Here is a 12,751-nt window from a genome sequence, read left to right as displayed (position 1 = left end):
ATATGTTCTTCTCTTATCATGTTTACACCCTGCTGCCCTGGGTCTGTGTCACTTGGGGCTTGCTTTTTTTAATTTTATTTTTTGTTTTCACGCTATAGTATATTTTACAAAACGTACAAAATGGTAATTAATCTGAGCCATACATCTAAAAAGAAAAAGACAAATTTTCTTGCCAGTTTATGAGAAAGAGATATACACAGGTGAGCCAGTTCTGGGACCCTCAAGTTTTCTAAGGAAAGGTCTTGGGAAATTGGCATATTCACCAAGTGATGGGAGAAATGGAGGCAGTTGATGGTTCAGGTAAAGAGAATGGGGTGAGAAGGTGAAGAAAGAAGGACAACATGGAGCATGAGTTTGAAGGAGTAGATTGGGAAGAGGAAAATATAGACTTGTACCGGCTCACTCAATAGACATGGGAGATAGGAGAGCTTGTTATCAGCTGTGTCCTTATGTAGGAGTAAGATGCAGTTGTATCCTAGACCTCTGTTACACCAGCAACCTGACGTCAACCTTGAGTCCCTAACAATAGTGATCTCAGCAGCTCATGAGGGGTAATGAACTGGAATGCTGTTCGAGGTCCCGATAGAGCCGTGTGAGGTGGGACATGAGCAGTTGGAAACCTCAGGCTGGTTGGTTCCGGTAGTACAGTACCGGTGGCCTTTGTCAACGTCTCCAGCAGTAGATGGGATTTAGAGGCAGCATTTCAGCAGGCCGTACATCTCAGACATCAATATTCTATGACTGACGTCAAGGTAAGTTACAACATTCAGAAGGGGTGCGGCCACATGGGGACTCAGCAGTGGATGTCTGGGGGGAGATGGACAAGCATCAGCTAAGCCCTGAGAGGAAGGAGGGAGTTGCCTGGCTGCCGATCCTCTTCGGAGCTTACAAATGCAGCGTAGCACTTCCTGGCACGTGTGCACTGAATCTTCAGAAAGGAAGGAAGAGATGAGGGTCTTAGTCAATCTGAGCGTCGATGTGTTCATTTCTTCTTTGTCATGTGGAAATGACCTCTCACGAGCCTATGAATACTCACCAACAATGACGACTACAACCACAACACACACCACAGTCAAATCAGTTACCCACTGGGAACTGTTTTTACTTTACTTTCACTTGGACAGTCATTGTTTTTTGGTAAATTTTACATCTAAAACATCTGCTTATCTCAATCCTGCTAAGAAAAATAAGGAGAAAAATTGTTTGCTTTGAGCTGAGGAGAAGAGAAAGAAAGTGTTTGTTGTCCTTCTGCCTCTGCAACCCACAAGTGAGGGACTAGGCGTGATGGTGGTAACAGAATCAAAACAAGGGAACTCTAGGGAAAGATGAGCGCTCAGAGAAAAGTGTGTCTGTACCGGACTGCCACAGGCTCACCCCAGATCTCATTTTCTTCTCCAGAAGAAAGAGATTTAGGTCAACAAAAGCAACATTATCGCTGTGTGCATCATATGAAAACTAGCGACTCTTCCTTCAGCATGTCACTCTGGTGAGCATATAAGAGAAAGGATCAGGACTGGCCTCTGCCTTGCTGAATTGAGGTTATGCTTTCAATTTTCACTATGGCTGACTGTGGACACATTTTTCTTTGTCCCCTGTAGTAAGATTGCTGGTAGTTATCACAGGACAGTGGGGGGGAATTCAGAATAATATAGAAAAGTATCCACTTGTTGACTTGTATACCATAGGAAGTAAGAAAGATCAAGTTGATTATTATATTTTTTAATTTTTTTATTGAGTTATATATTTTTCTCCACTCTCTCCCTTCCTCTCCCCTCCCATTCTACCCTCTCCCACGGTCCCTATGCTCCCAATTTACTCAAGAGATCTTGTTTTTTTCTACTTCCCATGTGGATTAGATGATTATTATATTTTAAATTTAAAATTATTTTAACTGGATATTTAAGATGGACTTCTGTAGGGACAATCTTAATGTTTTGAGACATATGTATGTTATGAAATGTCAGGGAAAATGCATTTAAATCCCTAAACATTTGTTCTTTCTTTATGGAGAAAACCCAAAGCCTTTCTACTGGCACCCGAGTCTACTGGCATCCCTATGACAAAGTACCTGAGAAGAGCATATTGAAAGAGGGATAGAGGATGGTTTGTGTTGTTTGTTTTGCTTGCTTTGTTGCTTCTGGGCTATGCTGAGGTTGTGTGTATCATGGATGAAGGTCACAGAAGGGCAGAGAGAAAAAGAGAACAGGTGAGGACAAGATCCCCTTGAAGTCACACCCCAAAGACCAAATTCCTTCAAGAAGGTCCCACTTTCTAATCATCTACCCAGCTGTGAACTCGGTTCAGAGTCCAGTGGTTGGTTGCAGCACCATTGTTTAGGGACCAAGCTGTCACCACAGGAACCTGGGGATGTTTGCTACCAACACCATAACAATTAGCACTTAGAAACACGCATTGCATCGGCGTCATCTATAGCTGTACTACTGTGCAGCCCACTAAAGCTTCCGGTGCCTGTCTGGCTACATTTCAGCATCCCTCTATGAGCCGTTCCCACCCATCCCTCCCCTCTGCTCTTCCCAACCTCTAGTGACCACATCCTCTTAACTGGCATGAGACATACTTTTTAAATTTTCATTTATGACTGCACTATGTGGTACTCATTGATCATTTGGTGCTTAACAGAGCATCATCATATTTTTGTGGTTAAATAATTTTACTCTCTTTCTTCTTTCTTTTCTTTTTTTTTTAACCATCCAGGGATTGGGATTCTTTATATAAGTGGTTCTCAACCTTCCTAATGCTGCGATCCTTTAATACAGTTCCTCTTGTTGTGGTGACCCCCAATCATAAATTATTTTCATTTCTATTGAATCACTATAATTTTGCTACTGCTAAGAATAATGATGTAAATGTCTGTGTTTTCCAGGTGTCTTAGATGATCCCTGTGGCAGGGTCACTCAACCCCTAAAGAGGCTGTGACCCCAAAAGGTTGAGAACTGCCACTCTATATGATCTGGATGCCACCCCCTTGTCAAATGCACATGTGTTCTTTCCTAGTCTGTAGGTTACCTTTTTACTCTATGAATCGTTGATTTTGATGGTGTGTCACATATTTAGTTCAATGGATCACTGTTTGCCTGTTTTTGCTTTTGTCTCTAGTGTTTTAGGGTTATGTTCAAAAACTCTTCATCCGTCCACACATCCTGGTGCATTTCTTCTACGTTTTCTACGTGTTCTTTGGTTCCTGTAAGATCACCAAGGGGAAGGGTCAGGGGAACAGAAATCAGTAAGCCATGGGGAAGTGTCTCTAAAGATGGGCGACCTTCATGAAGGACCAACTCACTCCACTGTGTCCCTTCAGTTATGCTGGCCAGTTGCCAAGTGAGGAACTACTGTCAGGAGCAAATAATGCAAATGTGACTTGCAGCAGGTAGCATCTTTCCTTTGCTTGATTTCCACATCCTCCTGCACCCCTCACAAACTGCTTTTCTCTGACAGCTTCTTATTGGGTTGTGTTCAGTGCTCACAGTGCTAGAGACAGTCTCTTTTCTGTCTACTACAGACTTCAAACAACTTGTCCCTTTCTTCCCCTCCCCCTTTCAGTCTTTGTGCCCCTTCCCCTCCCATCCTGTCTCCTCCCCTCCCTTAGTGTCTCTTCTGTTTTTAATGACATATCTGTGACACACACACATTTGAATAAATGTTTTCGATAGTTATAAAAGCTCTAGAACCCACAAATGAGAGAGGAGATGTGCAATATTGTCTTTCTGCACCTGACTTGCTTTGTCTAATGTGATAATTTCTAGTTATTTCCACTTTCCAGCAAATAATGTGATTCATTTTCTTTCTGGGGCTGAATACAACTTTAATGTACATGCACCACATTTTCTTTGATTAACCCTATGTATTAATCTTAGGAGCTAGAAACATGAATAGTGTGAGAAAATAGTACGGAAAAGTCAAGATAGGCATGGGTAAGCATGCAGATATGAACCACCTTTCTTTAAAGCTGGAGAACAATTATATTACAGCGTGAAAGAATGACAAGTTACCTCAAAGAGGGAAACAGTGACGAGAAAGGCGATGTTGCTTGTGTTAAGACAGCATGGAGGCCAGTCGTTTGGTGGAAGGCCCATGATTATCTGAACAGGTTGTTTGCCAAGTGCACAGTACTATGAGTGAGTTCTGCCCTATGGAGTATGCCTTAGATCCAATCAGAAAGTGGTTTCTTATCCTATTAATGTTATTGACATCATTCCATACCTTGCCAGAGGCCAGTTAATTCATAGGTTGCATTGCTGAAGTGTTTTGATTAATTTTTAACCACAGAGGGATATACAGCATATGTACCTAGCTGCTAGGGTGGAATTTTCCAGTTCAATGCCACCATGATTTCTCTGTGTCTTGTATATATTGTAAAAACTATAATATATATATTATAGTTTTTAATGACAGTTATTTAGGCTTAGTTCAAACTTGGCTATTATGAACAGGGCTACAATAAACATGGATGTGTGGGTATAGCTGGCATGTTGGAGTAGCGATACACAGAAGTGACCTAGCTGAGTCATACGTGGCTTCTGTCATTTTCTGCTAATTACTCCCATAGTGACTTCCATAGTGGCTGGATCTCCATCACCTCCAGCAGTTTATAAAGCATTCTTCCCCCACATCTTCTCCATCTTTCATTGTCATTTGCTTTCTTAATCATAACTACGCTAACTGGTCTGCAGTAGAATTGTGAGATAGTTTTAATTTGCATTTCCTAATTCCCAAGGTCTTTATATTGGTCATCTCTACTTTAATTTTTGAGAACTATGTGCTTATTTCATTGGTCCAGTTCTTAATTAGGTTACTCTCTCTTTTTCTCCCTCTTCCTCTCCCCCTTCTCCTCTCTCTCTCTCTCTCTGTCTCTCCCTCTCTCTCTCTCCCCCCCGTCCCTCCCTCCCTCTCTCTCTCTTGTACTTTTCTTTGACGTGCATTTTTTTATGCAATCCCATTTGTTACAAGCCACTGTTTAGGTGTGACTTTACAGTTTAAAAGATCCTTGTGTTCCAAATCCTGGAAGCAGACTATAAAAGCAACAAGAATGCCCACAACTTTATCCACTCATTTTTCTTTTCTCTACTCCATTTTTCATGCCAAGGATGATGGTTAGTCCTGACAGTCCCCCAAATGACGTTCCACTTTGGCCACGGGATGATATAGTCTAGACATGTTTCTTAGACAGATACTGCATGTGGTATAAGAAGGCAACCAGGTCTGGAGGGGCTGGGTGGAGGCAGGAAGAGAGAATGGTTGGAGACAAGGAAACTTGCAAAAGTTTCACAGAAGTAACTTAGACACCTAATTTGGGGGAGTCTGTGGACCTTCTGTAAGTGGAGGTGACTGCAAGGAGAGGCTGCAGAAAGATAAAACCTTCCAAGAAAAATCAGAGTGTAGATACCTAGGAGACATATTTGGTGAGTGGTGGCAGATTAATTTGACTGAATATTTGATGTGCTAAGGGGAATTATGGGAAATAAGGATGAGACATTATTATGAAGAGACTGTAATGACAAGATCATGTATTTATGCTCAGTTTGATTTGCAATGAGGAAACACTGAGAACTCTTTGAAGAAGGAGGGTAAGTGATACGGCAGCAGAGACACAAAAAGGCACTCACAGAATCCTAAAGTGGTGGAGTTTACACCTGAGTCCAGTGGCAGGCAGGTAGAGAATTTGTCTACGGCTGTGACTGGAGAGGGAAAGAAAGGAAGAATGAGGTCCAAGTTTCAGGCCCACAGGACAGTAAGGAAGATGGCATACAAGTAGAAAGCACTGGCAATCCTTGAAATTAGATTGAGCACATAGAAGTAGATGAACTTGGAGAGATGACCAGACTCTCCCGTTGAATTGTGAAGTAACATGACATTGATCTATAGTGTTTTGCTTACAGGGTTGTACAGAGATTGAACAATATATATTTGTAGTATATTTAGGGTAGTCACTGAAGCATAATAAAAGCTACATAAATATGTGTTAAATAATTGAAAATAAATATGGGAACCTAATGGATCCTACGGAAGGTCCTAATTCCACATGGCATATTCAATACAAGATTGTTATGCTTGTTTGTGCCCCCCGACACACACTTTGGGGTAACTCTCCACTGAGGCATTGATTCAGAGGGAGACCATAGTGCTTTCACTGATATTTTAAACTGTAACTGGTATGCGGTAGCTTATGTTTTCTTGTTCTCATTCAAAACAGAGCTGTGATGAACTCTGGAACTACTCAGCTCGTCCGGAGCTCTGAGAAGGCCAGGCTGTCCAAGGGGAAGATGCATTTGCAGCTCACCTTCGGCTTGATTGTTTCCCAGCCAGCCGATTTGCTTTAACAGAGTGGTAAACTCCCCCGGCGAACAATGGACAGGGAATGACAGAAATGCTCAACTGGATTTGAAGATACTGTTTATGAACTTGAGACACATACACTTCTGTTGTAGTTTCCTGAACTCTAGATTTGGGGAATCAGATTTCTGTGCATGGTGCTAGGGCCTTTCGGTAGCCACTTAAACGTGAATGCAGAGTGTGCCTCCACTAGACACCCAGGCAGCAGACTGTACTGGTTGAGTTGGGGTTGGCACCTGTTAGTATAGCTCTTGGGCTCTTCTGGTGGCAGCTGAGAAGTGCCCTGGGAGAAGCCCCATTAAGACCCATCTGAAATAAGCATGAAAGATGACATAGGACACAAGCTGTCTGTGATATGAGCGTAAGTTATGTGTATATTGCAAATAGTTTTCCTTTCATAACAAATAAATAATATATACTTAAACAAATTTACTTGTAGTTTACAGAGTCGGGGATTTTCGGTCCCGAGGTAAAATAAGTGACTGTTTCCTTATAGGACCAGTTGCTCCTCCATATCCCTGCTTTCTCAATTCTTGGGGTGTTTGTTTTGTTCAGAACCTTCTGTCTTAAAGTGAGACAATTTTAATGCAAAACGCAATTTGAAAACTCATCGTGGGGAGGCTGGGGGATGTCTTTTTTAGTTAGTTTTTCCTTTCCCAGGCACTGGCATTTGTCATTCACTTGTCATTCGCTTCACCTCTCTTAAAAACTGAGATCCACGAACAGGAATAAAAAAAGCTTCTGCTTTATAAAAGGTATCTGAAGTTTCACAAAGTGTGCTGGCATCGCAGCGCGCCATGCATATTTAATCAGCATCATCAAGACAGGAGGTTGGAGGAAAAAATCAGGTTGTGATATTTGGGAACAGCAGGTGTGGGAAGGAGGGTGTTGACACCCTCTGAAAACGGATATGAAATGTTGTGTGGCAGGTTCCCTCCTCGCTCCCAAGTCACCTGGGGCCCCAAACACGCTTCCCGAAAACTCTAAGGAGTTTTCCTAGTGGCTTGTGGCTCTGCAGGGGCAGAGCATCCTTGGATGCAGTGATGGACCCCAGCAGACTCCTTCGCCTCCCAACAGCTGCAGGCTTTCTTCTGTGTGGACTTTTCTACAGTTCCTGATGTAATCCTACCTCTATGGCAAGTACCTCTATTATGTAAAAGAAATTGGAGGAAGTTCAGGTGTCCAACTCAAGGACTGCCCCAGACACATGATAAATAATGAGGACCAAGGTCCAGATAAAAGGGAGGAGCTACCTGTGTCTTCTGATAGCACAGACTGATGCCAGTGTTGTGGACACACAGGTGTCTACGCTGTCTCCGTGTGGCCGGGCTGTCTCATTCTCGCAACTTTGCCTCTGGTTTTTGTATAGTTTTTTCTGGATTTGAAATTTCAAAATGATTAGGAGAATGGAGGCAAAATGATTAGAAAACGCAACTCTCTGGGTTTTGAATGTTTGTGTGCACAGTAACCCATTGGCAGGCCTCCTTAACAGGGAGATTTCTGGACCTGCTTCAGGAGATGTTAACCTAGGAAACAAAGACTACGTAATTTAACATACGGCTCTCAGACAGGCGGTTCAGGAACTGCCTTTACATCAAATGCCTTCAGGAAGTGGGTTGATTTTAGCTCCTTACAAAACAGCGCCTGCCACAAAGTCTAGGTTAAGACTGGTGCTGTCAGGTACCAGCTATGGGCCCAGCCTTGATTAGGTGAATGTAGAATGGTGTGCAAACCCCTTATGTTACTGAAGCACAATCAGGGGTGTGGCTGGTTAGGAACCAAGACAAAAAGAAAAGTGTCTTTTTTTTTTCTTATATGGCTTGCACAGTCCGCTTACAAATTTCGTCACCTAATGAAGATACAAATGAATAGAAATGCTTATTCCAAACCTTGCAGAAATATGGTCTTGGCCTTAGAATTCTCCTCAGCCTTGAGATATCTCAATAAAATAGGATATTTCATGTCTTCAAATATAGGGACAGGTGTCTGGACTTATTGATAAGATTTAGAGCAGATAAAATCATTTGGAGTTGGAGCTTTGACTGGCCCAGCACCACTCCTGGTACTAAGCCCCCCTCGCCGCCTGCTGCTCAGTTATTTCAGAGCTGAGCCCTCTCTTTCTCTGCGTCCTCCAGGGTCACTTCCAGGGGCAGAAGTCAGCTCTCTTGATTAGCTTGCTTTGCAGCTTTCATTCTCTTCTTAGGATTTAACGTCGTCCTGAGAAGTAGTCCAGTGATAACAGCCGAACATGTTGAAGCACAGAATGCCTACTCACCCAAAACTCCTGACTTGTGGCTGACACGATGGCTTAGTGGGTAGAGGCCCCTGTTGCTGCTCAAGCCTGACAAACTGAGTTCGAGTCCCAGAACCCACATAAATAATGAAAGGAGAGAACTGAATCCACAGAAGTTGTCCCTTGACTGTGTGTATGTACATACACACAGACACACACACACACAAACACACAAGCACGCCCACGAATGTACACGCACACACACTCGCAAACACACAAGCATAGGTAAAAATTGTTAAAAAAAATATTTCAAGAAGTTCTCACTCTGATCCCATCAAAACACCTTCATTTTGAAGAAAAGGAAGAAGAGAGTTGAGAGGAAATCGTGTCCTGGGTCCACTTGCCAAAGTACATCTTTGCAGTGATCCTCTGCTCTTTTCTTGGATCCTCCCTACTCTCCTTAGAGTCTCTGAGTCAGAGGCTGGTCCTTCATGCATTGTCTTTCACCGCACACTATTATTTACATCTTTAGAATGTGTTCATCGTCCTCCTTCGGATTCTTCTTGTCAGGACATGTGCAATGACTAAATCACTTTCAAATCTTGTATAGGTCAAATGTGCCAGTGGGGATCATTGAATTGCGCTGCACTTTTAAAACATCTGAGTCATTTTCAGAGTTCTTTGAACCTACATATGGAGCGTTAGTCTCGTCACTGCACTGTATGGTGGGGGTATAAGTTTTTTCCCGTGGGGATAACAACGATTCAGAATGGGCAAGTTATTTGAGAGAACTCATGGTGGTAGGAGCATGGGAACTGGAAAGCTCTGTGTGTGAACGTGCATCGGAAGACTCTCCCGTGTGGAGTGGGTGGTAGGAAATCTCTAGTGTGGAATGGGTGGTGGTTTTTATCTGTAAAGGCAACACCTTTATAGGTTGCTTAAAGTCTCCTTTTTGTTCCTACCTGGTGATGCTGAATGGTAGCATTCATTTCAGGTAACCCCCATTTCCTCCTGAGCCTCAGGGGCAGGGAGGAGCCTGGGTGCTTAGCAGGAATGGTGAGCTCCACCCTGGACGTGAGTCAGACCCCTAATCTATCTGGAGGGGGAAGGTTCACAGAAGTGAAGCAGGGGCCTGCCTATCTGGAGGGGGAGGGCTCACAGAAGAGACGCGGAGCCTGTGGTACCAGTTCTGCCTTCATATCTTCCTAAGACTTGTATTTGGAAGGAAGGACATTGAAAGCAAGGCTCTGCCTTTGTGGCACTTTCCTCCCTGTCAGTAATGACTGGTGTGGCTGTGGCACTATATTGTCTTCTTAGCGATTCAGAGTTCTATAATACTTGGGGGAATAAAAGCGCAAGAGATGCAAGACATCTCAAAGGGTAAACGTAGCCCTCTCATTGAATAATCTCTAGTAATGTCCTGGTGGGTGCAGCAGGGCATAGCCAAGCAGAGAGCTGGATGGAGATCTGGGCTTGAGAGTAGGGAGGGGCCTCATCAGGCCATGTGAGAGTCGACCGCCGCCTTAAACCAAAGGTAAGGCTGGCAATCCTCTTCAGCAACACTGAATGGGAAAATCGTTCAACTCTAGCTGCAGCCTGGTGCCCAGAGGAGCTCAAGGTCCTGTACTTAGATTCGGTGGATGTTTAAAGTAGGCCTGATTTTTTTCAGAAGAGAAAGAGGCCAAGAGACTGGAGTTGAGTCTCTTTTTGCTAGTAGAATGTGGATGGTGTCTGAGGCCCTTGCCTCTCCATGCTGTGCTCTTTTAGCCCTCCATGGAGCCTGGTATTAATGAAACTATTTTCTTTCATTGTGAGTTAAATCGGAGATTTGGAAGAAGACCAGGGCAGAGGAAGGGTGAGGAGATGAATGACAGCTGACTGGAGAAGACAGTTTAGAAAGCCCAGGCAGTTCTGAGTCCTGTCTCACAGTGTGCAGCAGATCAGGCAGAAGTCTACCGCAAATCAAAACTGAAAGACTCAGACGTTGTCAAGTAAAACACGGATCCTTTCCACCAGCCACGGGCTCATCTGATAAGGCACAGCTTGTCCAGAGTAAACAGAGAGGGAAAGTCATGCTTTGGGCAGAAGTTAGTCCCTTGTCAAAATCCAAGGAGGGCTTTTTGTTTCTCTCTGGTCCATTGTCACATCTAGTGGCAAGGCCTTTAAAGACTCTGCAGGAAAACAGAACTTTCAGATGTTTGCTTACTTATCTGTTCACTCATCCATCTTGGGAGCACCTACAGTTAGCATGCACTGTGCTCAGATTTAAAAAGGATGCCTAGGAGCCTGACCCTTTTAAGGAATGTAGACATTTATCTACCAATCTATCTATCTATCTATCTATCTATCTATCTATCTATCTATCTATCTATCTATCTACCTACCTACCTACCTACCTATCTATCTATCTATCTATCTATCTATCTATCTATCTATCTATCTATCTATCTATCATCTACCTATCTTTTTATCTTCCTATTCGGTCTGTCTGTCTATTAGGAAACTGACCGTATTAGAGATTTGCACTAGAGAGGTATGTTATGGTGCTCTTTTAATTCAAAGCCTTCAACTTATAACCTCTTAGCCTGTTCTTACTTGTTTGAAAACTCGATGCCAGAATTGAGACATCATTATATGCCCTGCTCTCTCAGAGATTATTGCAAAGAGATATGGCTGGAAATCAGGGTGTGAGACTTGGAGACAGGGTCTAGACACCCTTATGATGTTTGTCTATGCTGTAATCCTCTGAGCAGTACGTTGGATAGGTAACCCTGGGAAGCAGGAAGTTCTGTGCCATACTTTCCCAGAGTCCTCTTGTCTCTGTGCTGCCCCAGGGGGCAGGTAAGAGAACAGCCCTAATAATCAGGGAGAGAACTGGCTGTGAAATCATCCACAGGCCAGTTTGTCCCTTTCCAGAAGTGACAGGAGGGCAGGTCTAATCAGCTAGAGATTCCTAGCCAGGTAGCTCTGCATTTATACTCCTTCTTATGGACACTGGGCTTGAAGGAGAGCAGGGAGCAGGGCAACTTGCCAGAGGGAGTGTTAGACATGACATCAACGGAGACCCTTTCATGACTACCTTGGGCCATGGGCAAAGCTCAGTGGGCGCTTCCTTAGCATGAATAAGGCCGTGAGTTCAAGTCCAGCTTCTGAAGAAGAGGCTTCAATGCTTGTGTTATACATGTGTCACGTGGCTCTGCTTCTTGGTGGGGGCCCACACATAGCTCTGTTATTTTTTCAGGTGCGGCCCCATGTTCTATAAAAACAGTATTTTACATTGATGTCCATGGCTCTGAGTTACAGAGCTCTTCCTACCCCATAATTTCACTTCCTCTCTCAACGGCTGGGTGTGGGACTCCCACACTGTAGAAGAGACACCAGGATGGCACCCAGCAGCTCCCTGGTCTAACTTCTATTTGCCTCAGTCTGACTGGGGTTGGTATTTGTATTGCAATTCCTCTTTATGGGCCTCTATCATTGTGGTATGTCCTGGGTAGCAGTCCTGAGAAACACTTTCTACAGCCTGGAGATTTTGTTAGGGGGAAGAGCATGAATCAGTTAATGTGGCTTAGTGTGACACATTTACATCTAACTTTGCCATCCCTTAACCACTTAGATCCAAAACTCATTCCTTCTCTCTCAATGTCCCCCTTCTCCAGGTGACTGACTCTGAGCTCTTTCTCCACAGTCTTCTCATATACATCTTGAATGTCCCGTGTCAAAGAGAGACTGTCAACTTTTTTCTCACCTCATCTACTGAGGGATCTGTGGTTGGCTAAGACGGCTGTTCAGTTTACTGCTTGTTGAGTGAATGAACATATGGAGCATGTCCTTGACATTTCAAAGGAAGTAAAATGGCTTATCTACGCATTAGGACCCAGGAAGCCACAGGTGAGTGGATTTTGTGTTCAATTTACTAAGAAATCTCTTCAAAACTCTAATGTGCTCAGGACTATGTTTAAACCATTTTTTTGAGGGGAGAATGTCTGTTGTTATTCCTCCCAAAACAGTAGAACCCAAAGAGACTTCTTTCTTCCTATATTCCAGTGTTGCCAGCCATCAAATAAATGGAATATGATTTTATCAGTTTGATAAATGCAGTGGAAGATTTACGATGGAAATTGAAATGTAATCCTCTGTATAGATCACTTTGTTCTCTGTTCTTCT

The 12,751-nt window shown here is 43.4% G+C and overlaps 1 long non-coding RNA gene across 1 annotated transcript in view; it reads left to right on the top strand.

The window, feature by feature from the left end:
• Window positions 1-6,666, top strand: part of LOC130872108 (uncharacterized) — a 42,993-nt gene extending 36,327 nt beyond the window's left edge. Inside the window, exon 6 of the long non-coding RNA XR_009056884.1 lies at window positions 6,212-6,666. This is a non-coding gene — a long non-coding RNA (uncharacterized LOC130872108). The remainder of the gene's footprint in view (window positions 1-6,211) is intronic.
• The last annotated feature ends 6,085 nt before the right edge of the window (window positions 6,667-12,751 follow it).

The sequence above is a fragment of the Chionomys nivalis genome, chromosome 3 (assembly GCF_950005125.1).
Source record: "Chionomys nivalis chromosome 3, mChiNiv1.1, whole genome shotgun sequence".
NCBI lineage: Eukaryota > Metazoa > Chordata > Mammalia > Rodentia > Cricetidae > Chionomys > Chionomys nivalis.
The sequence above is the reverse complement of the archived record's forward strand: the minus strand, read 5'-3'. Positions and strand labels throughout refer to the sequence as shown.